Source organism: Tasmannia lanceolata, unplaced genomic scaffold, assembly GCF_043159265.1.
Source record: "Tasmannia lanceolata isolate RefF3 unplaced genomic scaffold, GAP_Taslan_0.1 ptg000018l, whole genome shotgun sequence".
Taxonomy (NCBI): Eukaryota; Viridiplantae; Streptophyta; class Magnoliopsida; order Canellales; family Winteraceae; genus Tasmannia; species Tasmannia lanceolata.
The window spans coordinates 49,930,280-49,956,170 of NW_027518695.1; the positions used below are offsets into that span (position 1 = coordinate 49,930,280).

Sequence of the window (25,891 nt, forward strand, 5' to 3'; positions counted from 1 at the left end):
TTTGGACGAGTTTCAATACATTGGTCTTTGGCCTATTTTTGCAGGTTTCTAAAAAGGAAAAACTCTTTAAGTGTTTGAGTTTGTGCTTGTCTTAGACAAATTGCAACGTGGTTTCTAAGAAAAAAAAAATGAAAGCTCTTTGAGTAATTGAAGTGATTGGTTTGTTTGTTTGGTTTGTGCTCTTTGAGCAATTGTTATGTGTACTTTGGCTTAGCCTGATATATAAAAAAAAAGAAAAAGAAAAAATATTTGTGTTTTTGTAATCGTTCGTTCGTTTTTTATTAATTAGTCGAGTCATGAGTATTAGGGAGAGACTATCTCTTTGAGATGTCTTAGTTGCCGAGTTAAGAGTCGGTGAGAGACTATCTCCCTATTGTTAGTAGAGTTTTATCTTTGTGAATATCGTTTTAAAACTGAAAACCCAAAAATTTGCTTTGTTTTGGTTTCGGGTCAGTCAAAATGTGTCGTCTGTTCAGCTTTGCCATTCGCGTGTTACACACGCTCTGCCAAAGAGGGGCATCTGTAGACACCCCATTTTGACCGGACCCAAGTTCGCTATGCTTGGGAGAAACCCCATCCGATCATTTCCGCCATGTTTCGCATTTTTCCGTGAGAGGTTGAGAGAGATTATTCATAAGAATCCAAGCGAGGGAGAATTTGGACCCGTTTGGTGGGCCCGCATTGAACATTTGTTTAAAATTCGAATCAACCGAGGGCCCACATTGTGGGGCCCACGTTGTGGGGCCCGCGTTGTGGGGCCCACATTGTGGGGCCTCAGTAGGGCCTCTTGTGAGGCCTCTTATGAAGAACAATAATGATGGATTCTCCACTAAAGAAACATGATGGGCCCTCCACTAAGAACAATAATGATGGATTCTCCACTAAGAAACATGATGGGCCCTCCACTAAGAAGAATGATGATGGATTCTCCACTAAGAAACATGATGGGCCCTCCACTAAGAAGAATGATGATGGATTCTCCACTAAGAAACATGATGGGCCCTCCACTAAGAAGAATGATGATGGATTCTCCACTAAGAAACATGATGGGCCCTCCACTAAGAAGAATGATGATGGATTCTCCACTAAGAGGGACAACATGATGAGCTCTCCACCAACACATCTCTCTCTCTCTCTTTCTCTCCCTATATATATCTTCCTTCCCATCCATAAAAAAGAGGAGAAAAAAAGGAGATTTACCTTCCATTATCTCTTTCTCTTCCATTATCTCTTCCAATCACTCCCTCAAATCCCTTTCCCTATATTCTTCTTCCATTATCTCTCCCAATCACCTCCCAATCCTTCCCTCTAAGAGAAAGCGAAAGACGGCGGATCGGATCGGCGGCGGCAAGATCTTCACCACAGGTAGGTGCATTTTTCTCAAAATATTTCTGTATTTTTCCGAATTTTTCTGATTTTTTCCGCAAATTGTGTTTTAAAAATAGAAAACTCTTCAAAAAAACATCTTTTGACGAAGAAAAATTAAATTATATACCAAACAGATTCCAAATTTAATGCAATTTCGTGGGAAATTAATATGGTACTGATTCATTTTACCATGAATTTTTAAGGATTTTTGGAGTTTATTTGGTATATTATTTAATGCTTTCTTTGAAAATTATCAGATTTTGTGAGACTTGTTACTGACATCAAATCACCCTTAAAATTCTTAAAATTTTTACAGTAGTCTTATCTTCCATATTTCTTGTTACTGTAAAATTTTCGAGTGATTTGGATCTGTTTTCATATGGGATGTAGTGTTAATTCTTAATCTGGTCTGAAAATTGTAAAATCCGAAATCGGTAGTAAATAGTCTTTATAATTTATGAAATTCTCACCGTATGCTCATTTTATTGATATCTTATTTCTGTAGAAATTTCATAGAATTTATATGTCTATTTCTTGTAGTTTCTGTGTTAATTTGGCAATCTGGTCATTTAATTGTTAAATCAAGATTAAATATGAATTTAATGTAAAAATCTGCAAAACTCATCTATTAAGCTACATACATTCCCATCTTGCTGCTGTAGAAATTTCAACTCATTTCGAATTCGTTTGCAATAATTTCACTTGTAAAATCATTCATATGCTTAAAATTGATACAATCCATTGAAAATTTGAAATTAATTACTACCAAGTGATTTTCAACATTCGAAATTCGAAATTAAAATTGATAAAATCCATTGATAAAATCACATTTACTCAAACTTAATCTAACAAAACCTGAAGGTATCATAGATTGCGCGAACTTATTGCACACACTTACATCACTTGCATCTAAACCCCTGCATCTCACATGCACACACGTCCTATTTTAGGAACCCGGAGTGTTATCTAGCATGGTTGACTGGGATTTCATCACCTGGTGCCTCTGTGCTAGAGAAGCATTCCACCCTTAGCCTAGTACCTTTATGGTACGTAAACGGATCTCTTGTTCACGTACTGATACGCCGGACACTGGTACAGTATATCGAACATGGATTCGCGCTAAGGGAACTCTTGGCCTTACCCCTAGATTAACCCACACATGCATGTAGTATACGAACACATGTGCATCACGTGTGTGAGCCTAGTTTAGGATATCCTACCCATTTGTGTCTAGATTAGGCCGTAGTCCATCTTCCAATGGCTACGATCGGTCCTAGGTACACAAACAAAGTCATGAGTCGAGATCCTTTCTCCACTCCGCTAGATTAGGGTTAGGGTTGATGCCTTCAGGTAACACTGATAAAATGTGCGAAGATTAAAAAACTTTTCCTTTGGGGTTAGGATGTAAATCCCATTCATTTCCAAAGATCTCATAGGATTAGTCATTCATGATCCATCCGCTGAAAGCAATCTTATGCTATCTCATTTCATCTTGATCACAGATTTTCAATCTTATATTATCTGATTTGACTCGTGTTTTCATTTCCTTTAGAGAGTCTTTGACTCATTTATCCTTTAGTTGGTGTTAGTGGAGTCTTTGACTCGTGTTTCTTTTCCTTTAGAGAGTCTTTGACTCATATATCCTTTAGTTGGTGTTAGTAGAGTCTTTGACTCGTGTTTTCATCTCTTTTAGAGAGTCTTTGACTCATTTATCCTTTAGTTGGTGTTAGTAGAGTCTTTGACTCATGTTTCTTTTCCTTTAGAGAGTCTTTGACTCATTTAGCCTTTAGTTGGTGTTAGTAGAGTCTTTGACTCGTGTTTCTTTTCCTTTAGAGAGTCTTTGACTCATATATCCTTTAGTTGGTGTTAGTGGAGTCTTTGACTCGTATTTTCATCTCTTTTAGAGAGTCTTTGACTCATTTATCCTTTAGTTGGTGTTAGTGGAGTCTTTGACTCGTATTTCTTTTCCTTTAGAGAGTCTTTGACTAATATATCCTTTAGTTGGTGTTAGTGGAGTCTTTGACTCGTATTTTCATCTCTTTTAGAGAGTCTTTGACTCATTTATCCTTTAGTTGGTGTTAGTGGAGTCTTTGACTCGTATTTCTTTTCCTTTAGAGAGTCTTTGACTCATATATCCTTTAGTTGGTGTTAGTGGAGTCTTTGACTCGTGTTTTTCATCTCTTTTAGAGAGTCTTTACTCATTAATCCTTTAGTTAATGTTAGTGGAGTCTTTGACTCGTGTTTCTTTTCCTTTAGAGAGTCTTTGACTCATTTATCTTTTAGTTGGTGTCATTGGAGTCTTTGACTCGTGTTTCCGTTTTTAGAGAGTCTTTGACTCATCTGTTTTATTTGCAGTATTATTAGAGAGTCTTTGACTTCGTTATCTCATTTCAGTGTTATCAGTTGCTCTTATTAGAGAGTCTTTGACTCGTTTATCCTTTAGTCGCTTTTATTAGAGAGTCTTTGACTCATTTATTCTCCAGTTACTGTCATTAGAGAGTCTTTGACTCATTTGCTCTTATAATAGTATTATTAGAGCATAGTTGATTTGCCGTAAGTGTTTGATAGGTAGAGAGTTCGTTTCGAACTACGTTGGCTTGATCCTCTTCCACGAGGTACGTAGTGCAGCTTGGGATCCACATCCCAAGTCCAGCCAAACCTTTAAAAATAAAAATTTTAAATCTTTCAAAGTTACAAAAATATTCAAACCATTTTCAAAAAGATCTTCCTCTAGAGTTAGGAGTATGTCCTAGCTGTTTAGGTTGTGTTCTAGAGTTAGGAGTTTGTCTTGATTTGTATTGATATGGTATGTCCTGTCGTGTGAGTGTCCCTAGAGTTAGGAGGCCTCGAGTCGATCGGTTAGACATTTAGTCGAACCGATGGCTAGACTAGGCATATAGTCAGCCCGTGGTTTTCATTAGGTTGCACAGCCTAGTTACACATAGGATTGTAGGAACCACCTGCATTAGCCTAAGGCTAATCAACTTGCATTAGTTAGGGCATATAGGGTGTCCTAAAATCCACAATTCACTGGAATTTTAATAATCATACAAGAAGCTTTAATAACTGGTTCGGTCTTTTAGATCGAGTCTAGGATAGAGGGCTAGATGTCTTAGGCATCATAATTTAGAATAGGGCATCGAACTACGTGGGCTCCGATTCTTCCCGAGGCCGGGATACGTAGCGCAGCTAGGATGGATGGCCATTCTGGTCCGAGTCCAGTCCTGCATTAGAGTTAGGACTTGTCTTGTCCCGTCATACATAGCATAGATTTGTGTCTCATGTTTTGATATGTTTTCTTACTTTCTTGTACTGATACTATACCTTTGGTTGTAGCTTGCATGTGCGTGTCCACCAGAAACTTAGACACCCATTAGGCATGTCACTCATAACCTAGCTTTGCTTAGGTGACACATTTTTCATTTCATTTTACGTGTTTATTTCTCCATTCTCAGGAAATGCATGCTTAGGTAGACGATTCCTGAGGATTGTTCCCATTTCACATGATTTTTACTCAAACTTCTTTGGAATTAATGAAAATGGCATAAGAGACCAAGTGCTTGCACTCGGGCGAATTGGGGGTGCTCTCAGACCTTCCCCATTCGTAACCAGGCACGAACCCATATATATTTCTGGTTATCCATTGCACAGAGGATTTGATTTTAGGGTTCCATGGCCTATCCATGGATGGCGACTCTGAGTTATTATAGGTATGTCTCGGTTTCGAACCCCGGTTCCGGATCAAGACATATCCCTTTTTTTTTATATCGCCACTCGTGCTATGCTATGAGGGTGGCATCCATTTCGAGAGTTCCTTGGCAGAGCTCTCCTTCACACGTGGATGATCCAGAGGACGGTGTGGGGGCCTGTCCCCTCACCTCATCGTACTCTCAGGATCGGGGTCCACAGGAGCCTGTGGACCCCGATCCTGAGGACGAGTGCGGCGAGGGACGCGAGGTCCCCACAGCAATCCTCTAAGATCTCCACAATGTGAAGGAGAGCTCTGCCAAGGAACTCTCGAAACGGATGCCACCCTCACAGCATAGCACGAGTGGCGATACAAAACGAATGAGATACATCCTGATCAGGAGCCAGGGCTCGAAACCGAGATGTACCTAAAAAGAACTCAGAGTCGCCATCCATGGATAGGCCATGGAACCCTAAAATCAAATCCTCTGTGCAATGGATAACCAGAAATATATATGGGTTCGTGCCTAGTTACGAATGGGGAAGGTCTGAGAGCACCCCCAATTCGCCCGAGTGCAAGCACTTGGTCTCTTATGCCATTTTCATTAATTCCAAAGAAGTTTGAGTAAAAATCATGTGAAATGGGAACAATCCTCAGGAATCGTCTACCTAAGCATGCATTTCCTGAGAATGGAGAAATAAACACGTAAAATGAAATGAAAAATGTGTCACCTAAGCAAAGCTAGGTTATGAGTGACATGCCTAATGGGTGTCTAAGTTTCTGGTGGACACGCACATGCAAGCTACAACCAAAGGTATAGTATCAGTACAAGAAAGTAAGAAAACATATCAAAACATGAGACACAAATCTATGCTATGTATGACGGGACAAGACAAGTCCTAACTCTAATGCAGGACTGGACTCGGACCAGAATGGCCATCCATCCTAGCTGCGCTACGTATCCCGGCCTCGGGAAGAATCGGAGCCCACGTAGTTCGATGCCCTATTCTAAATTATGATGCCTAAGACATCTAGCCCTCTATCCTAGACTCGATCTAAAAGACCGAACCAGTTATTAAAGCTTCTTGTATGATTATTAAAATTCCAGTGAATTGTGGATTTTAGGACACCCTATATGCCCTAACTAATGCAAGTTGATTAGCCTTAGGCTAATGCAGGTGGTTCCTACAATCCTATGTGTAACTAGGCTGTGCAACCTAATGAAAACCACGGGCTGACTATATGCCTAGTCTAGCCATCGGTTCGACTAAATGTCTAACCGATCGACTCGAGGCCTCCTAACTCTAGGGACACTCACACGACAGGACATACCATATCAATACAAATCAAGACAAACTCCTAACTCTAGAACACAACCTAAACAGCTAGGACATACTCCTAACTCTAGAGGAAGATCTTTTTGAAAATGGTTTGAATATTTTTGTAACTTTGAAAGATTTAAAATTTTTATTTTTAAAGGTTTGGCTGGACTTGGGATGTGGATCCCAAGCTGCACTACGTACCTCGTGGAAGAGGATCAAGCCAACGTAGTTCGGAACGAACTCTCTACCTATCAAACACTTACGGCAAATCAACTATGCTCTAATAATACTATTATAAGAGCAAATGAGTCAAAGACTCTCTAATGACAGTAACTGGAGAATAAATGAGTCAAAGACTCTCTAATAAAAGCGACTAAAGGATAAACGAGTCAAAGACTCTCTAATAAGAGCAACTGATAACACTGAAATGAGATAACGAAGTCAAAGACTCTCTAATAATACTGCAAATAAAACAGATGAGTCAAAGACTCTCTAAAAACGGAAACACGAGTCAAAGACTCCAATGACACCAACTAAAAGATAAATGAGTCAAAGACTCTCTAAAGGAAAAGAAATACGAGTCAAAGACTCCACTAACATTAACTAAAGGATTAATGAGTAAAGACTCTCTAAAAGAGATGAAAAACACGAGTCAAAGACTCCACTAACACCAACTAAAGGATATATGAGTCAAAGACTCTCTAAAGGAAAAGAAATACGAGTCAAAGACTCCACTAACACCAACTAAAGGATAAATGAGTCAAAGACTCTCTAAAAGAGATGAAAACACGAGTCAAAGACTCCACTAACACCAACTAAAGGATATATGAGTCAAAGACTCTCTAAAGGAAAAGAAAACACGAGTCAAAGACTCCACTGACAACAGCTAAAGACAGATGAGTCAAAAGACTCTCTAAAAGATATGGAAACGCGATCGAATCATATAATAGAAGATTGAAAATCTGTGATCAAGATGAGATGAGATAGCATAAGATTGCTTTCAACGGATGGATCATGAATGACTAATCCTATGAGATCTTTGGAAATGAATGGGATTTACATCCTAACCCCAAAGGAAAAGTTTTTTAATCTTCACACATTTTATCAGTGTTACCTGAAGGCATCAACCCTAACCCTAATCTAGCGGAGTGGAGAAAGGATCTCGACTCATGACTTTGTTTGTGTACCTAGGACCGATCGTAGCCATTGGAAGATGGACTACGGCCTAATCTAGACACAAATGGGTAGGATATCCTAAACTAGGCTCACACACGTGATGCACATGTGTTCGTATACTACATGCATGTGTGGGTTAATCTAGGGGTAAGGCCAAGAGTTCCCTTAGCGCGAATCCATGTTCGATATACTGTACCAGTGTCCGGCGTATCAGTACGTGAACAAGAGATCCGTTTACGTACCATAAAGGTACTAGGCTAAGGGTGGAATGCTTCTCTAGCACAGAGGCACCAGGTGATGAAATCCCAGTCAACCATGCTAGATAACACTCCGGGTTCCTAAAATAGGACGTGTGTGCATGTGAGATGCAGGGGTTTAGATGCAAGTGATGTAAGTGTGTGCAATAAGTTCGCGCAATCTATGATACCTTCAGGTTTTGTTAGATTAAGTTTGAGTAAATGTGATTTTATCAATGGATTTTATCAATTTTAATTTCGAATTTCGAATGTTGAAAATCACTTGGTAGTAATTAATTTCAAATTTTCAATGGATTGTATCAATTTTAAGCATATGAATGATTTTACAAGTGAAATTATTGCAAACGAATTCGAAATGAGTTGAAATTTCTACAGCAGCAAGATGGGAATGTATGTAGCTTAATAGATGAGTTTTGCAGATTTTTACATTAAATTCATATTTAATCTTGATTTAACAATTAAATGACCAGATTGCCAAATTAACACAGAAACTACAAGAAATAGACATATAAATTCTATGAAATTTCTACAGAAATAAGATATCAATAAAATGAGCATACGGTGAGAATTTCATAAATTATAAAGACTATTTACTACCGATTTCGGATTTTACAATTTTCAGACCAGATTAAGAATTAACACTACATCCCATATGAAAACAGATCCAAATCACTCGAAAATTTTACAGTAACAAGAAATATGGAAGATAAGACTACTGTAAAAATTTTAAGAATTTTAAGGGTGATTTGATGTCAGTAACAAGTCTCACAAAATCTGATAATTTTCAAAGAAAGCATTAAATAATATACCAAATAAACTCCAAAAATCCTTAAAAATTCATGGTAAAATGAATCAGTACCATATTAATTTCCCACGAAATTGCATTAAATTTGGAATCTGTTTGGTATATAATTTAATTTTTCTTCGTCAAAAGATGTTTTTTTGAAGAGTTTTCTATTTTTAAAACACAATTTGCGGAAAAAATCAGAAAAATTCGGAAAAATACAGAAATATTTTGAGAAAAATGCACCTACCTGTGGTGAAGATCTTGCCGCCGCCGATCCGATCCGCCGTCTTTCGCTTTCTCTTAGAGGGAAGGATTGGGAGGTGATTGGGAGAGATAATGGAAGAAGAATATAGGGAAAGGGATTTGAGGGAGTGATTGGAAGAGATAATGGAAGAGAAAGAGATAATGGAAGGTAAATCTCCTCCTCTTTCTCCTCTTTTTTATGGATGGGAAGGAAGATATATATAGGGAGAGAAAGAGAGAGAGAGAGATGTGTTGGTGGAGAGCTCATCATGTTGTCCCTCTTAGTGGAGAATCCATCATCATTCTTCTTAGTGGAGGGCCCATCATGTTTCTTAGTGGAGAATCCATCATCATTCTTCTTAGTGGAGGGCCCATCATGTTTCTTAGTGGAGAATCCATCATCATTCTTCTTAGTGGAGGGCCCATCATGTTTCTTAGTGGAGAATCCATCATCATTCTTCTTAGTGGAGGGCCCATCATGTTTCTTAGTGGAGAATCCATCATCATTCTTCTTAGTGGAGGGCCCATCATGTTTCTTTAGTGGAGAATCCATCATTATTGTTCTTCATAAGAGGCCTCACAAGAGGCCCTACTGAGGCCCCACAATGTGGGCCCCACAACGCGGGCCCCACAACGTGGGCCCCACAATGTGGGCCCTCGGTTGATTCGAATTTTAAACAAATGTTCAATGCGGGCCCACCAAACGGGTCCAAATTCTCCCTCGCTTGGATTCTTATGAATAATCTCTCTCAACCTCTCACGGAAAAATGCGAAACATGGCGGAAATGATCGGATGGGGTTTCTCCCAAGCATAGCGAACTTGGGTCCGGTCAAAATGGGGTGTCTACAGATGCCCCTCTTTGGCAGAGCGTGTGTAACACGCGAATGGCAAAGCTGAACAGACGACACATTTTGACTGACCCGAAACCAAAACAAAGCAAATTTTTGGGTTTTCAGTTTTAAAACGATATTCACAAAGATAAAACTCTACTAACAATAGGGAGATAGTCTCTCACCGACTCTTAACTCGGCAACTAAGACATCTCAAAGAGATAGTCTCTCCCTAATACTCATGACTCGACTAATTAATAAAAAACGAACGAACGATTACAAAAACACAAACATTTTTTCTTTTTCTTTTTTTTTATATATCAGGCTAAGCCAAAGTACACATAACAATTGCTCAAAGAGCACAAACCAAACAAACAAACCAATCACTTCAATTACTCAAAGAGCTTTCATTTTTTTTTTCTTAGAAACCACGTTGCAATTTGTCTAAGACAAGCACAAACTCAAACACTTAAAGAGTTTTTCCTTTTTAGAAACCTGCAAAAATAGGCCAAAGACCAATGTATTGAAACTCGTCCAAAACAAGTTCAAAACCAAACACTCAAAGAGTTTTTCCTTTTTAGAAACCTGCAAAAATAGGCCAAAGACCAATGTATTGAAACTCGTCCAAAACAAGTTCAAAACCAAACACTCAAAGAGTTTTTCCTTTTTAGAAACCTGCAAAAATAGGCCAAAAACCAATGTATTGAAACTCGTCCAAAACAAGTTCAAAACCAAACACTCAAAGAGTTTTTTTTCTTTTTAGAAACCTACAAAAATAGGCCAAAGACCAATGTATTGAAACTCGTCCAAAACAAGTTCAAAACCAAACACTCAAAGAGTTTTTTTTTTTTTTTTTTTTTTAAATCATGCCGATCAGTCAAAGACTCGACCAATTATTAGGGTAATCGAATATTCAAGCTAAACTCAAACTTCTAATACCCGAGGCAAGACTAAGTCTCAAGCCCAGCGATAGTTATACAGATCATTGCTGAAAATAAATCTGTGTAACTATCCGAGTAACTCTGACTCCTCTCTTTCAAGGTAGCGAATCACTCCGGATCATGCGGTTCTGCTAAACAGTTCCACGTAAATCCAAATTCGTAGGTCCTGCTAAACAGTCCCCTACAAACCTCTTCGCAGATACACATGACTCCTAACACGTTAGGAAGCTGCACATTGCGGGACGATGATTAGGTAAGTCACCACTTGACATTACACTACTAATCATCTGGGTACTAAGTACCAGAGGCGAGACTAAGTCTCAAGCCTAGCGATAGTTATACAGATCATTACTAAAAATAAATCTGTTTAACTATCCGAGTAACTCTGACTCCTCTCTTTCAAGGTAGCGAATCACTCTGGATCACGCGGTTCTGCTAAACAGTTCCACATAAACCCAAATTCGTAGGTCCTGCTAAACAGTCCCCTACAAACCTCTTCGCAGATACACATGACTCCTAACTCGTTAAGAAGCTGCACATTGCGGAACGATGATTAGGTAAGTCACTACTTGACATTACACTACTAATCATCTGGGTACTAAGTACCAGAGGCGAGACTAAGTCTCAAGCCTAGCGATAGTTATACAGATCATTACTGAAAATAAATCTGTTTAACTATCCGAGTAACTCTGACTCCTCTCTTTCAAGGTAGCGAATCACTCCGGATCACGCGGTTCTGCTAAACAGTTCCACATAAACCCAAATTCGTAGGTCCTGCTAAACAGTCCCCTACAAACCTCTTCGCAGATACACATGACTCCTAACTCGTTAAGAAGCTGCACATTGCGGGACGATGATTAGGTAAGTCACTACTTGACATTACACTACTAATCATCGGGGTACTAAATACCCGGGAGAAGGAAGAAAAGACCAATCCGTGTAACACAGGATCGGAAATATTTTCCTTATTAAAACATTTCAAAAAGATCAAACCGTGTAACACAGGTTCGATAATTTCCATCTCTATTAAAATCTTTCAAAAGGACCAAACAGTGTAACACAGGTTCGGTAATTTCTATCTCTGTTAAAAACTTTCAAAACGACCAAACTGTGTAACACAGGTTCGGTAATTTCAAACTCTGTTAAAATCTTTCAAAAAGACCAAACCGCGTAACGCAAGTTCGGTAATTTCAAACTCTGTTAAAATCTTTCAAAAGGAATGAAGAATTTACCATCTTTGATCGATTTCACTAATGGGCCAGTCATCTCTTACCAAGAATAACTAGGAGCGCATGATCTTTGCTGAAAGCAAAACTCAAATAGATTGATGAGATTTTCAGGTGCTGACTCTCTTTAACAGGTGAGAAGCATTTTGATGAGGTTTGAAGGATGCAGGAGTAGATTTTATACTCCGCTGGGAATTAAAGTTTCTGAAACTGACTCCAAAAGAAACAATTGGATCAAGGAATTCAACTCAAAGAGCATGTTCAAGCTTCTCTGCTTTCTATTTGCTAAGAATAGATATCCCAGTTATCATTGTGTAATATCTTTTATGACGTAAGTCATAAAAGATGCCCCTAGTATGATGTGCTTCCATGACAAAGTCTTAAGAAGGCAAAAGCAAGGTAAGTAGAAAAAATTTGAGTTTGCATGGGTTCTTTCTTTGGTATAGTGGTAAAACCATCTCCACAAAGGGCTGAATGTAAGAATTCTTCATTTTGCTCAGTGCTTGAGGCTTTGATGTTTCAGGCAGGTCTGAATAACAAATCTCTTGCCCTTCTTTGATTCTTAAACCAGGATCTACTTTGAATTTTCTTTTCACTTTGGAAGGTATACACCCATTCTCTCCAGTGCCAAACACTTTTGATTCTAAAAGAAAAACAATGATAAACCAGAAACAGACTTCTGATGACTCTTTCAAAGAAGACTTACAATATTCAAGGGACTTGACTAAATTTTGATTCACCCTTAGATAAAATGTGTTATTTTGTTATGGTAAGGTTAGCCACTCTTAGAGCACTCTCAAAAACTATGTCAAGATGACCTAATTTCCTCCATCGGGATCTCTGTCATGGTTGTTACCCCTTTCGGATTGCTCGGTCTTAATGCCCCTAGTTTAAAAAGGTGTCAAAATAAGTCTCGCTGACACTACTCGGATTCCAGGATTCTGCCCTGTGCAGAGGTGGCTTCTCCGTCTCCCTGATTTCTCTCTTCAAAAGAAGTCATAACTTTTGCTTTCCAAGCTTTCAGTCTGAAAGACCACTTATCTCAACTTTTGCTTGTACTCAAACTTGGGAATTCTACGTAACTGAGGAACTCCTTCTGCTTCTATTCAACTCAACTGTTCATGGGAAGTCTTTGCCCTTGACTGGATTACCTCTTCAAGTTTTCAATCCAGCAGACCACTACCCTGACTTTTTGCATAAGCTAACTCTTTTGGCTGTTAACTTAGCAAATGTATATCTCTAGGCCGCCCTTTCGGGTTTTCAACCTAGTGGGTCTTCAGACTCTCATTCTTTTCTTTCTGTTTTTCTTTTCATTCGCCTCGAACCTTTGCTTGTTTCACCAGAAGGACTTTCTAGGTGGGCTTGGGTTCGAAAGGGTTGAATACCTAAGGTTCTAAAGATTTGAACCGAATCTGGTCTAGCCAGACTACCTACGTACCCCAAAGATGGAGGATCAGATCCGCGTAGTTCGCTTTGGGATTTTTCAAAGAATGGTTTAGCATTTAGCTTCAAAATTTTCAAAGGGGATTTTATCCCAAGGTTTGACCGAACTTGAATTAATCAAGTTGCCTACGTACCCCTGAAGAGGTGGGGATCAGGTCCGACGTAGTTCGGGTGCATAAATGCCCCGGGTTTATAATGTGTTTGAAAAGAAGTTGTTTTAATTTTGCTTTTGGCCCAAAGGGTTTACAAATGGATTTTAAAACATTAGGATTTTGGCTATAAAAGCTCAAACGATCAAGGATGGCCTCCTGATGTATTTGATGTACAAGCCCTTTTGTTTAAGGTTCAAAGCCTTTGAAAAAAATTTTTTTTTTTTTTTTTTTTTGAGGAGTCTGGTGGTTTTCTGGCAAAACTTCAACCACTGTGCTCCACTCCCGTCTCAAAGATCTTGAATTTATGCTCAAGATTCCACAACTCTGTCTGAAAATCTTCTCTCAATATCTCATCAGCTCCACAGGATGCCTGACGCTTATCTCTTTAAAATTTTATTCCTCAACTGGATGTCTAAAGCAGATGAAGTCTTGCTTTGATCAACGACAGGGCATTCCCCTGGTTTATCCTTTATAGGATCAAGCAAAACTACCTCAAACCCCTCTAAACAGGTTTATCAATTCTTTGCGCTCCTTAGGAGATAAAGTTTTTCCAATCCATCCATCCCGAGTTTCGGATTTCGATACCACTATCAATGGATTTGATTTCTTCTTTAAGTGGCTATGCTCGACGCTCTTCCTCTCGTTCGACCATCTTTCAGATCTCGAGGTGAATTTCGTCTGCATTCTAATCCGAGAAGGGGGTCTTTAGTTGTTTAAACATTAGATCTAAGAGTGAATCATAGAGTATCAAAGATACGAAATCAACAATTTTATTGAATTGAAGACTGTAAGTACATTGATGATTTTTGACACACCTCAATGGGCTTTTCATCAGTTCTGATAGAAAACAGAACACTGATTCCATATAAGAAAGATTGACAGATATGACACTTCTTTTTTTCTTTTAACATCTATGGAACTGAACTTTTTCAACTTAGAGAGAAGAAAATTGATGTACGCTCAATGAAAGACAAATCTAAAGACACAGGACACTTCTTCAAAGATAGTGAACTGACGCTGAAAACTTATAGGTGATACACCTTTCCTCATGATAATGATAACTATAAAGTTCAATCCCGGAGTAGAAATCCCAGAAAAAGCAACTCCACAAGGTCTAGGTTAAATGGGGCAACAAAAGGCTTATGTTGACAATGTGGGTAAAACAATAGACTGCCTGGATCAAGTATGATTAGAAATAGTCAGTCTTTAGAAAAAATGGTCTTTCGCTAAACATAGACTCTTGACTTGGAAGCACACACACTAGATCAATAGTCATGGGATAAAGATTCTGAACAAACAGAGAAAAGAGTAATCTTGAAATACACCAAAGGGTATTTTATTCTAAAAATCAAAGAAATACTGTCTATGAAGGTCAAAGCGAAATAGACAGTGATATTATGACCTACATCAACAGGGTTTCAATGAATTCTCAATCCACACCTTGAAGTCTCATTTGAGTATAACTGCTCTTCTTTTTGGGAATGAAAGAGTCAGGAACGATAAACATCCATAATCAAAATAAATTTCGATCTCAGCAATGATCATGCACTCAAAGAATACAGGTAAGATCAAACTTTTCCATTAATGATTTCGATATGATCCAAGGGTAAAAGATATATGATAGGTAAACATGGATCAAAAAATCAATGGCTCAGATAATAGACCATGGCCATAAGAATGACAAAAGTAGGGTCAAAGACCAGATCTAAAATCTGAATGATGGATATCAACAACTGTACGATCAATATGATCAGAAATGATAGACCATGGTCATAAGGACAGCAAAAGAGCCATCGGCCAGGTCTCAAGATAAAACAGGTAGACAAAGACAAGGATCTAATCCCACTGAGTGATGTATATATGAGAATCAAGATAAGGCAGACTGACTCCAAAGGATAGCAATCATGCTTAACATGCTTTTGGATAAAATCCAGCAGCATAACGGCTATACGAGGAGGTCAAGGTCCAGACTAAGTAAACTGACTCTAAAGAGTAGCCGTCATGCTCAAAATGTTCTGGATAAAATCCGGCAGCATAACGACTATACAAGGGATCACCCTAGCTCAATCGAAAGGTATGAATAACGGTTACTAGAGAAGGGTGATCAACAGATGGACTAACCAAAGGTGAGAATATACAACAATGGGTCAAACCCTATAATCAACAGATCAAGGGCTAAACCCGGCCAAGGTAATGACGGTCAAAATCCACTGACTAGATCTAGATCTAAATTCGGAATGGATATAACCGACTGAAAGGAATAAGGAATCTCTGACTAAGAGGAGAACCATAATATACATAATCAGTATATATAAGTAAATACACATACACACAAATCCTAACCAGGGGCACCAGCCCTAATTCTAATCTAACGGAGTCAAGGAAGTCTCGACTCAAGACAGACTGGTGAGTGTACTAGGACAGTGTTGTAGCAATGTAAAAATGAGCTACCCTAGTCTACAAATGGGGCAAAGCTCCTCTAGGCTCCACATGTGTAAGCAACAGATGTTCGACCCTATATGAATGCAATATACACACGGGTACTCCCTAGTTGGGCTTCACTAGGTCAGTAAGTATATATATAATATATATAAAACAAAGTAGGGCTCCGGACTCAATCTAATGGGTACTATGCGTATGAAACATACTTAATATGCTGCAGCGCTGGCGCATAGCTTGGAAATAGATTCAATAGTACCATCAGGATGTAATAACATCCCAGTCAGGCACGCATTGAATCTATCCCATGGAGCCAATAATGAAAAACAATGAAAAATAATAAAAAATAAAAAAATAAAAAATATGACAATGCATGATGTGCAGTGTGTGAATCCTTTGTTTTAATTACGCACCTACCTGGTGCCCCTGGATTCTAACGATAGAGTTCCCATTTAAAATGATTTTAGCTCAAATTTCTCCAAGGTTAATAAAAATGGCATTTTTAAAGAGTTAGGCAATGTTTCAAGAACTCCCCAGCAGAGTCGCCAGCCTGTGGACCCCGATCCTGAGGACGAGTGCGGCGAGGGACGCGAGGTCCCCACAGCAATCCTCTAAGATCTCCACAATGTGAAGGAGAGCTCTGCCAAGGAACTCTCGAAACGGATGCCACCCTCACAGCATAGCACGAGTGGCGATACAAAACGAATGAGATACATCCTGATCAGGAGCCAGGGCTCGAAACCGAGATGTACCTAAAAAGAACTCAGAGTCGCCATCCATGGATAGGCCATGGAACCCTAAAATCAAATCCTCTGTGCAATGGATAACCAGAAATATATATGGGTTCGTGCCTGGTTACGAATGGGGAAGGTCTGAGAGCACCCCCAATTCGCCCGAGTGCAAGCACTTGGTCTCTTATGCCATTTTCATTAATTCCAAAGAAGTTTGAGTAAAAATCATGTGAAATGGGAACAATCCTCAGGAATCGTCTACCTAAGCATGCATTTCCTGAGAATGGAGAAATAAACACGTAAAATGAAATGAAAAATGTGTCACCTAAGCAAAGCTAGGTTATGAGTGACATGCCTAATGGGTGTCTAAGTTTCTGGTGGACACGCACATGCAAGCTACAACCAAAGGTATAGTATCAGTACAAGAAAGTAAGAAAACATATCAAAACATGAGACACAAATCTATGCTATGTATGACGGGACAAGACAAGTCCTAACTCTAATGCAGGACTGGACTCGGACCAGAATGGCCATCCATCCTAGCTGCGCTACGTATCCCGGCCTCGGGAAGAATCGGAGCCCACGTAGTTCGATGCCCTATTCTAAATTATGATGCCTAAGACATCTAGCCCTCTATCCTAGACTCGATCTAAAAGACCGAACCAGTTATTAAAGCTTCTTGTATGATTATTAAAATTCCAGTGAATTGTGGATTTTAGGACACCCTATATGCCCTAACTAATGCAAGTTGATTAGCCTTAGGCTAATGCAGGTGGTTCCTACAATCCTATGTGTAACTAGGCTGTGCAACCTAATGAAAACCACGGGCTGACTATATGCCTAGTCTAGCCATCGGTTCGACTAAATGTCTAACCGATCGACTCGAGGCCTCCTAACTCTAGGGACACTCACACGACAGGACATACCATATCAATACAAATCAAGACAAACTCCTAACTCTAGAACACAACCTAAACAGCTAGGACATACTCCTAACTCTAGAGGAAGATCTTTTTGAAAATGGTTTGAATATTTTTGTAACTTTGAAAGATTTAAAATTTTTATTTTTAAAGGTTTGGCTGGACTTGGGATGTGGATCCCAAGCTGCACTACGTACCTCGTGGAAGAGGATCAAGCCAACGTAGTTCGGAACGAACTCTCTACCTATCAAACACTTACGGCAAATCAACTATGCTCTAATAATACTATTATAAGAGCAAATGAGTCAAAGACTCTCTAATGACAGTAACTGGAGAATAAATGAGTCAAAGACTCTCTAATAAAAGCGACTAAAGGATAAACGAGTCAAAGACTCTCTAATAAGAGCAACTGATAACACTGAAATGAGATAACGAAGTCAAAGACTCTCTAATAATACTGCAAATAAAACAGATGAGTCAAAGACTCTCTAAAAACGGAAACACGAGTCAAAGACTCCAATGACACCAACTAAAAGATAAATGAGTCAAAGACTCTCTAAAGGAAAAGAAATACGAGTCAAAGACTCCACTAACATTAACTAAAGGATTAATGAGTAAAGACTCTCTAAAAGAGATGAAAAACACGAGTCAAAGACTCCACTAACACCAACTAAAGGATATATGAGTCAAAGACTCTCTAAAGGAAAAGAAATACGAGTCAAAGACTCCACTAACACCAACTAAAGGATAAATGAGTCAAAGACTCTCTAAAAGAGATGAAAACACGAGTCAAAGACTCCACTAACACCAACTAAAGGATATATGAGTCAAAGACTCTCTAAAGGAAAAGAAAACACGAGTCAAAGACTCCACTGACAACAGCTAAAGACAGATGAGTCAAAAGACTCTCTAAAAGATATGGAAACACGATCGAATCATATAATAGAAGATTGAAAATCTGTGATCAAGATGAGATGAGATAGCATAAGATTGCTTTCAACGGATGGATCATGAATGACTAATCCTATGAGATCTTTGGAAATGAATGGGATTTACATCCTAACCCCAAAGGAAAAGTTTTTTAATCTTCACACATTTTATCAGTGTTACCTGAAGGCATCAACCCTAACCCTAATCTAGCGGAGTGGAGAAAGGATCTCGACTCATGACTTTGTTTGTGTACCTAGGACCGATCGTAGCCATTGGAAGATGGACTACGGCCTAATCTAGACACAAATGGGTAGGATATCCTAAACTAGGCTCACACACGTGATGCACATGTGTTCGTATACTACATGCATGTGTGGGTTAATCTAGGGGTAAGGCCAAGAGTTCCCTTAGCGCGAATCCATGTTCGATATACTGTACCAGTGTCCGGCGTATCAGTACGTGAACAAGAGATCCGTTTACGTACCATAAAGGTACTAGGCTAAGGGTGGAATGCTTCTCTAGCACAGAGGCACCAGGTGATGAAATCCCAGTCAACCATGCTAGATAACACTCCGGGTTCCTAAAATAGGACGTGTGTGCATGTGAGATGCAGGGGTTTAGATGCAAGTGATGTAAGTGTGTGCAATAAGTTCGCGCAATCTATGATACCTTCAGGTTTTGTTAGATTAAGTTTGAGTAAATGTGATTTTATCAATGGATTTTATCAATTTTAATTTCGAATTTCGAATGTTGAAAATCACTTGGTAGTAATTAATTTCAAATTTTCAATGGATTGTATCAATTTTAAGCATATGAATGATTTTACAAGTGAAATTATTGCAAACGAATTCGAAATGAGTTGAAATTTCTACAGCAGCAAGATGGGAATGTATGTAGCTTAATAGATGAGTTTTGCAGATTTTTACATTAAATTCATATTTAATCTTGATTTAACAATTAAATGACCAGATTGCCAAATTAACACAGAAACTACAAGAAATAGACATATAAATTCTATGAAATTTCTACAGAAATAAGATATCAATAAAATGAGCATACGGTGAGAATTTCATAAATTATAAAGACTATTTACTACCGATTTCGGATTTTACAATTTTCAGACCAGATTAAGAATTAACACTACATCCCATATGAAAACAGATCCAAATCACTCGAAAATTTTACAGTAACAAGAAATATGGAAGATAAGACTACTGTAAAAATTTTAAGAATTTTAAGGGTGATTTGATGTCAGTAACAAGTCTCACAAAATCTGATAATTTTCAAAGAAAGCATTAAATAATATACCAAATAAACTCCAAAAATCCTTAAAAATTCATGGTAAAATGAATCAGTACCATATTAATTTCCCACGAAATTGCATTAAATTTGGAATCTGTTTGGTATATAATTTAATTTTTCTTCGTCAAAAGATGTTTTTTTGAAGAGTTTTCTATTTTTAAAACACAATTTGCGGAAAAAATCAGAAAAATTCGGAAAAATACAGAAATATTTTGAGAAAAATGCACCTACCTGTGGTGAAGATCTTGCCGCCGCCGATCCGATCCGCCGTCTTTCGCTTTCTCTTAGAGGGAAGGATTGGGAGGTGATTGGGAGAGATAATGGAAGAAGAATATAGGGAAAGGGATTTGAGGGAGTGATTGGAAGAGATAATGGAAGAGAAAGAGATAATGGAAGGTAAATCTCCTCCTCTTTCTCCTCTTTTTTATGGATGGGAAGGAAGATATATATAGGGAGAGAAAGAGAGAGAGAGAGATGTGTTGGTGGAGAGCTCATCATGTTGTCCCTCTTAGTGGAGAATCCATCATCATTCTTCTTAGTGGAGGGCCCATCATGTTTCTTAGTGGAGAATCCATCATCATTCTTCTTAGTGGAGGGCCCATCATGTTTCTTAGTGGAGAATCCATCATCATTCTTCTTAGTGGAGGGCCCATCATGTTTCTTAGTGGAGAATCCATCATCATTCTTCTTAGTGGAGGGCCCATCATGTTTCTTAGTGGAGAATCCATCATCATTCTTCTTAGTGGAGGGCCCATCATGTTTCTTTAGTGGAGAATCCATCATTATTGTTCTTCATAAGAGGCCTCACAAGAGGCCCTACTGAGGCCCCACAATGTGGGCCCCACAACGCGGGCCCCACAACGTGGGCCCCACAATGTGGGCCCTCGGTTGATTCGAATTTTAAACAAATGTTCAATGCGGGCCCACCAAACGGGTCCAAATTCTCCCTCGCTTGGATTCTTATGAATAATCTCTCTCAACCTCTCACGGAAAAATGCGAAACATGGCGGAAATGATCGGATGGGGTTTCTCCCAAGCATAGCGAACTTGGGTCCGGTCAAAATGGGGTGTCTACAATCGTGTATCAATTATTATTTTTAAGATTATTATCCAATATGCATTGGTTTGGAGGAGAAACAGATGATCAATATGTGACTAGTTTGTTAGCAAACAATTTGTATTATATGATATCGAATAACTATTCATAATAGTTTCTATTTAAATTGATAGATTTGAATGAAAAACGAGTAATTGACTTTTTTGTTATTCTTTGATTTTTTTAAATTTTACTATATATATACATAGATAGATAGATCATATATAAATCTAAATGAATCTTATGATTTATGATAGGTTTTACGATTCAACCTTATTGTGATTTACGATTTGATTCTGATTTTTAAAACATTGCGTAGAAGTTAGAACAAATTGAGTGAGAAATGTTGGGCAGTTGAAGAAGTGAAAAAAGAGGGCTTAGATGAGCTCATATAGGGTTTTCTTGTTCTGGGAGGCAAAAATATGGAAAATACCCTTCAAAAGGCTAAAAAACGGTAATAACAGCCAGATTGGAACAAAATTCACAGCCATAATAAAGCCCAATTTATGTTTTATAGAAGCCCTAAATAAATATTGAAAGTGTATTACATGTTGCTGTCCAAGAAACCTAAAAAAGTACTAAAGCTATAGAGCATCTAAAGCTAATATAGGGTTTTTCTTGTTCTGGGAGGCAAAAAGATGGAAAATACCCTTCAAACGGCTATAAAACGGTAAAAACATCCAGAACTGAACGAAATTCACAGCCATAATAAAGCCCAATTTCTGTTTTATAGAAGCCCTAAATAAATATAGAAAGTGTATTACATGTTGTGTTCAAGAAACCTACAAAAGTACTAAAGCTATACTTGCTAAGCTAAATTAAGTATTATTTCCTCTATTACAAGTTACTTTTTAAGTTTATGCCAATTGAATTTATTGGTATCGTATGGATGGTGCATTTTGATAGCAATTGGTGTCTAATACGCTCGCTCTATGGCTAGCAGAATGGAACCCCCGTACCATCTTCCTAGTCAGTTGCCATTAAATATGGAATGCATGACAATGCAACTTTCTCAATTTTAGACAATCGCTGATTTTTTAATGATTTCTTGCCAAATACTCTTTGAGATGGTGTATGCTCTTTAAGTTGGTTATAAAAAAAATTCACATTTAGTTTAACAGCCAGAATGACTTCATCCAATTATTCCATGCCAGACCATTTTTACCTAAGAAATAGCACTAACAACTTTTGAAATTTCTGATATTTCATGAAGCTTATGGGGGTTCATAATATTTCATGTTTGTATGTCCACATGAAGCTTATGGGGGTTCATAATATTTCATGTTTTATCAGACACAGGACTACCAAATCCCCATATGCATTGAGATATCTTTTGCTGATTTTTTTACAGTAACTGATGGACAGTTCCACATGCAATTAGTAGTAAGCACCCGTAAGTCTCTCAACTCACAATTTACTTTATATGTGGGTCGCGGATGTTTATTATATCACTGTGTTGTTAATACCATGAACATAGATTTGCCTTGTGGCCCTCTTTTGTATAGGTGGTTGAGGTGAATCTTAAAGTTGAAGAACCAGGGCAGAGTAATATCCATAATAGTGCATTCTATGCCGAAGAGAAACTGTTCAAGTCTGAATTGCAAGCAATGTGCGACTGTGACCATCTGCTCGACACTGGATTGTGAGTATACTTACGCTGGTCAATGAAGTTCTTGCAAGGAAATTGCATTGACTGTAACTTGGATACTTATATTTGTTGTTCTTGTTTTGGGCAAGTAAGAAGAACTTCATTGGTACTGAAGTTCTTCCCTGGTCAATGTTAAAGTTCTTCATCTGCTCGACACTGGCTGGTGAGTATACTTACGCTGGTCAGGGAAGTTCTTCTTGCTCGGAAATTGCATTGACTGTAACTTTGATACTTATATTTCTTGTTCTTGTTTTGGCAACCACTCCGTTGTACGTCACATATCCAATAACTGCTTAAATTCTGAGATCTCTTTTGAACCTTTTGAAGACGTACATATTTTCCATGTTGTTTTCTATTTTTTCTTTGAGATAGTTTATGTTTTTGCATCTCTTCAAATAAACTCATAACTTTTACATCATATATATTTTTCTCCTATCTTGTATATTCATTTGTGATTTGTCATATATCCATCCCCTCATTCAATGGAGAATATGCCAATGTGACAAGATTCATTAAATTGTATATTTTGAGATCTTTCTAAGTATTACGGCCCGTGCATAGATATGATTGTGTGATTCAATAGTAATTTTGAAAGAAAAAGGAACTTGGGTCCACTCCTTAACACGTGTAACATCTTAGAAAAATTTCCTTTCATGGAAATTTTTTTTTTAATGGCTTCCTTTTTGTGGATATTTTAAAGCTATTTTTTATATGGAAAATCAATTGGTATATCTAGTAAGTTATAAAATTGTAATTTTATTGTCATTCTTCATGTAAACTAGTTTTAAAACTCCCCCACGTCAATGTGGACTCCCCTCAGTCAACTCCCTTTAACCTTGCCGCATTCCGCGTTCCACATTTTGCCCTACAGAGTCAATAAAAACTCCTTTGATTCTCCTGAATTATGACTACATCACCTGAGTACTTAGCTGCCTCTACGAAGTACTTGACCGCCTTGTGCCTAGTCAACTAGGATTTTCTTTGCCTGCGTTCTACACCGCATCCACGTTTTTAAACATTTATTTCAAGTTCATGTTTTTGTCTCTTCACTTTTCTATAATTGATGACTTCTGCTTGATGTTCAGTTGGCCTGGATAGCTTGGGATAGAGAAATATGTTATCATTTGTGTTTTTGAAGGGAAACTTAATAACTGAATGAAATGGTCAAAATTTATATATTCAGGTCAGGAACACGAGAACTGTCAATCGAACGGGGCAGCTAACAGGCTATAAGCTAGTGCCCGGATCGAATTGCTTGCCATTAGCTGGTCCAGATGCAAAATTCTTGAGAAGATCTGCTTTCTTGAAGCATAATCTTGGGTTACAGCATATAACCGTGATGAGAAGTTTCCTGGAGGAGAATTTCCTAATCAAAATCCACGTCTCAATGAGGGGTTGGCGACATGGGTTAAGCAGAATCGCCCTCTTGAAGAAACAAATATTGTTCTTTGGGCAGTTCCAACTTACTTTTATATTTTAATTAGTGAGACCTATTAAAATTTCTCAATTGCTTTGTGATGTTTCCAGCATGAATATCTTTTGTTTCTTTAATGGTTATAGGCCAGTTGTGGCTGTTCTTATGTGAATGTTATAAAATTAAACTAAACTCTTTTGTGAGCATGTATGTATGATTAAGAAATACTGGAAATACTGGAAAGTGTAGTGTATTCTTCCTTTCTATCCCGTTATGCCCTATGAAAGGTGAATTTCTATATGTTGCAAGGACTATTCTGATCATGGTTGAGACATTCAATTATGAAGATGTTACAATGTCTCACATATTTCCTGTTTTCTGAAGTCACTCTAGATACATGAACCATTCAAACGATGCTGCTCAGTGTCTTGCTATATTTTCTTGGGATTATCAATTATGTTTTTCTTTCAGTGTAATATCAATTATGTTTTTCTTAATGCATTTTTCTTATGCAATATGAATGGACCTGTGTGATCACTTTTGCTTCCCATACTAGCAGGGGCATGGACGCATGGTGTTCTCAGTTGGTTTACTGGATATGCTCTTTGCTGACCGTTAGATTTAATAAATTTGATTTTCATCCAAAGCTCTTCCAATCTTGAAGATCTGTGATCTGTTGACACAGATTTGTGTGTCTACTGTCGACACAGATACAGGGTGTCTGGCATGGTAACCCTTAAAATCCAGAAATGGGGACACTTCCATACACATGTACATTTAAAATTACTGATTACATTCATAATTTGCAACAAAATAAATGTTGTATTTATATAACAAAATAAGAATTCATAGGATTGAGATAGACCAATAGCCACCGACTTATTATCCCCTTCTCTTCTGCGACATCTCACAAGTATTTCTCAGTCTTCAACCCACAGCCGGAAAGAGAGACTAACAGGCATACAATGAATATAAAAGTCTCGAGTACATCAGAGTTCAAGATGTCAATTCCAACATTTGTTTTTATGTTAATCGTCCTTAAGCCACAATCATATATTTACTTTGATCCTTCTAAAGAACCCCTCCAAGTTGCTGCCGTATTATTTGTCATCCTGCAGATGGGGAAAAAAAAGTACGCGACATGGTTTATTGCTGATGGATAACATTTGAAATTTTTCCATGATGCAGTTATTGTTTGATGGCTTAAAGCAAATTTTTTTCCTGAATTATTTAAACACATCCACACCTTTTTATTTATGATTAAAGCATACAATTCCAGTTGGGAGGGAATGCAGATCTTGTAAATGTAAATATCATATACATTTCCATCATCATCTAGGTTACTGATGAAATGTGTTACTTAGGGGTGTGCACGTGATATACCTGATGGCTGGGATGTGTAGAGACCAAGGTTTAAAATCTCGGTTTCGGACCCTGAAATTGAAATTTCGTTCGAAATCTGGTACAAAATTCAAAACCAATATTAAATTAATATTAAAAAACAGAATTTTTGGGTCAAATTTTGGAAAAACCGAAATTTCAACCAAAATTCCGAAATTTCGGCCGAAATAAATGACCGTTTCGGTTTTTATCGATTTCGGTGTCGGTCTCCACCGAAATTTCGGATTTCGGTCGAAATTTAAAACCATGGTAGAGACATAATGTATTGAGTGGTAATTAAAATAGAATGACTAATAAAAACATCTAGGTATGTTTCAATTTCAGTACTGTATTTTAAATTCAGTTGGTTCCTATATAACCTTACGTTGGCTTTAAGCTTGTAACTGAGTCACAAAGAATGTCCTATAGAGTTATTTGTGCCGTTAATCTTGACTTATAATGCAATCTATTTGTTTTATTGTTTTCTTTTAGCACCTTATGTAATTCTCATGATGGGTTATATTAGCTAGTGCATTGTCTATATGTTTTTCTATATCTATATCCATAGATAGAATGATAAGAGAAAAATGTCCTGTA

The 25,891-nt window shown here is 37.9% G+C and overlaps 1 pseudogene; it reads left to right on the forward strand.

The window, feature by feature from the left end:
- The window catches only part of LOC143851512 (amine oxidase [copper-containing] zeta, peroxisomal-like), a 79,689-nt pseudogene that overhangs the window by 33,634 nt on the left and 20,164 nt on the right, over nt 1-25,891 (forward strand).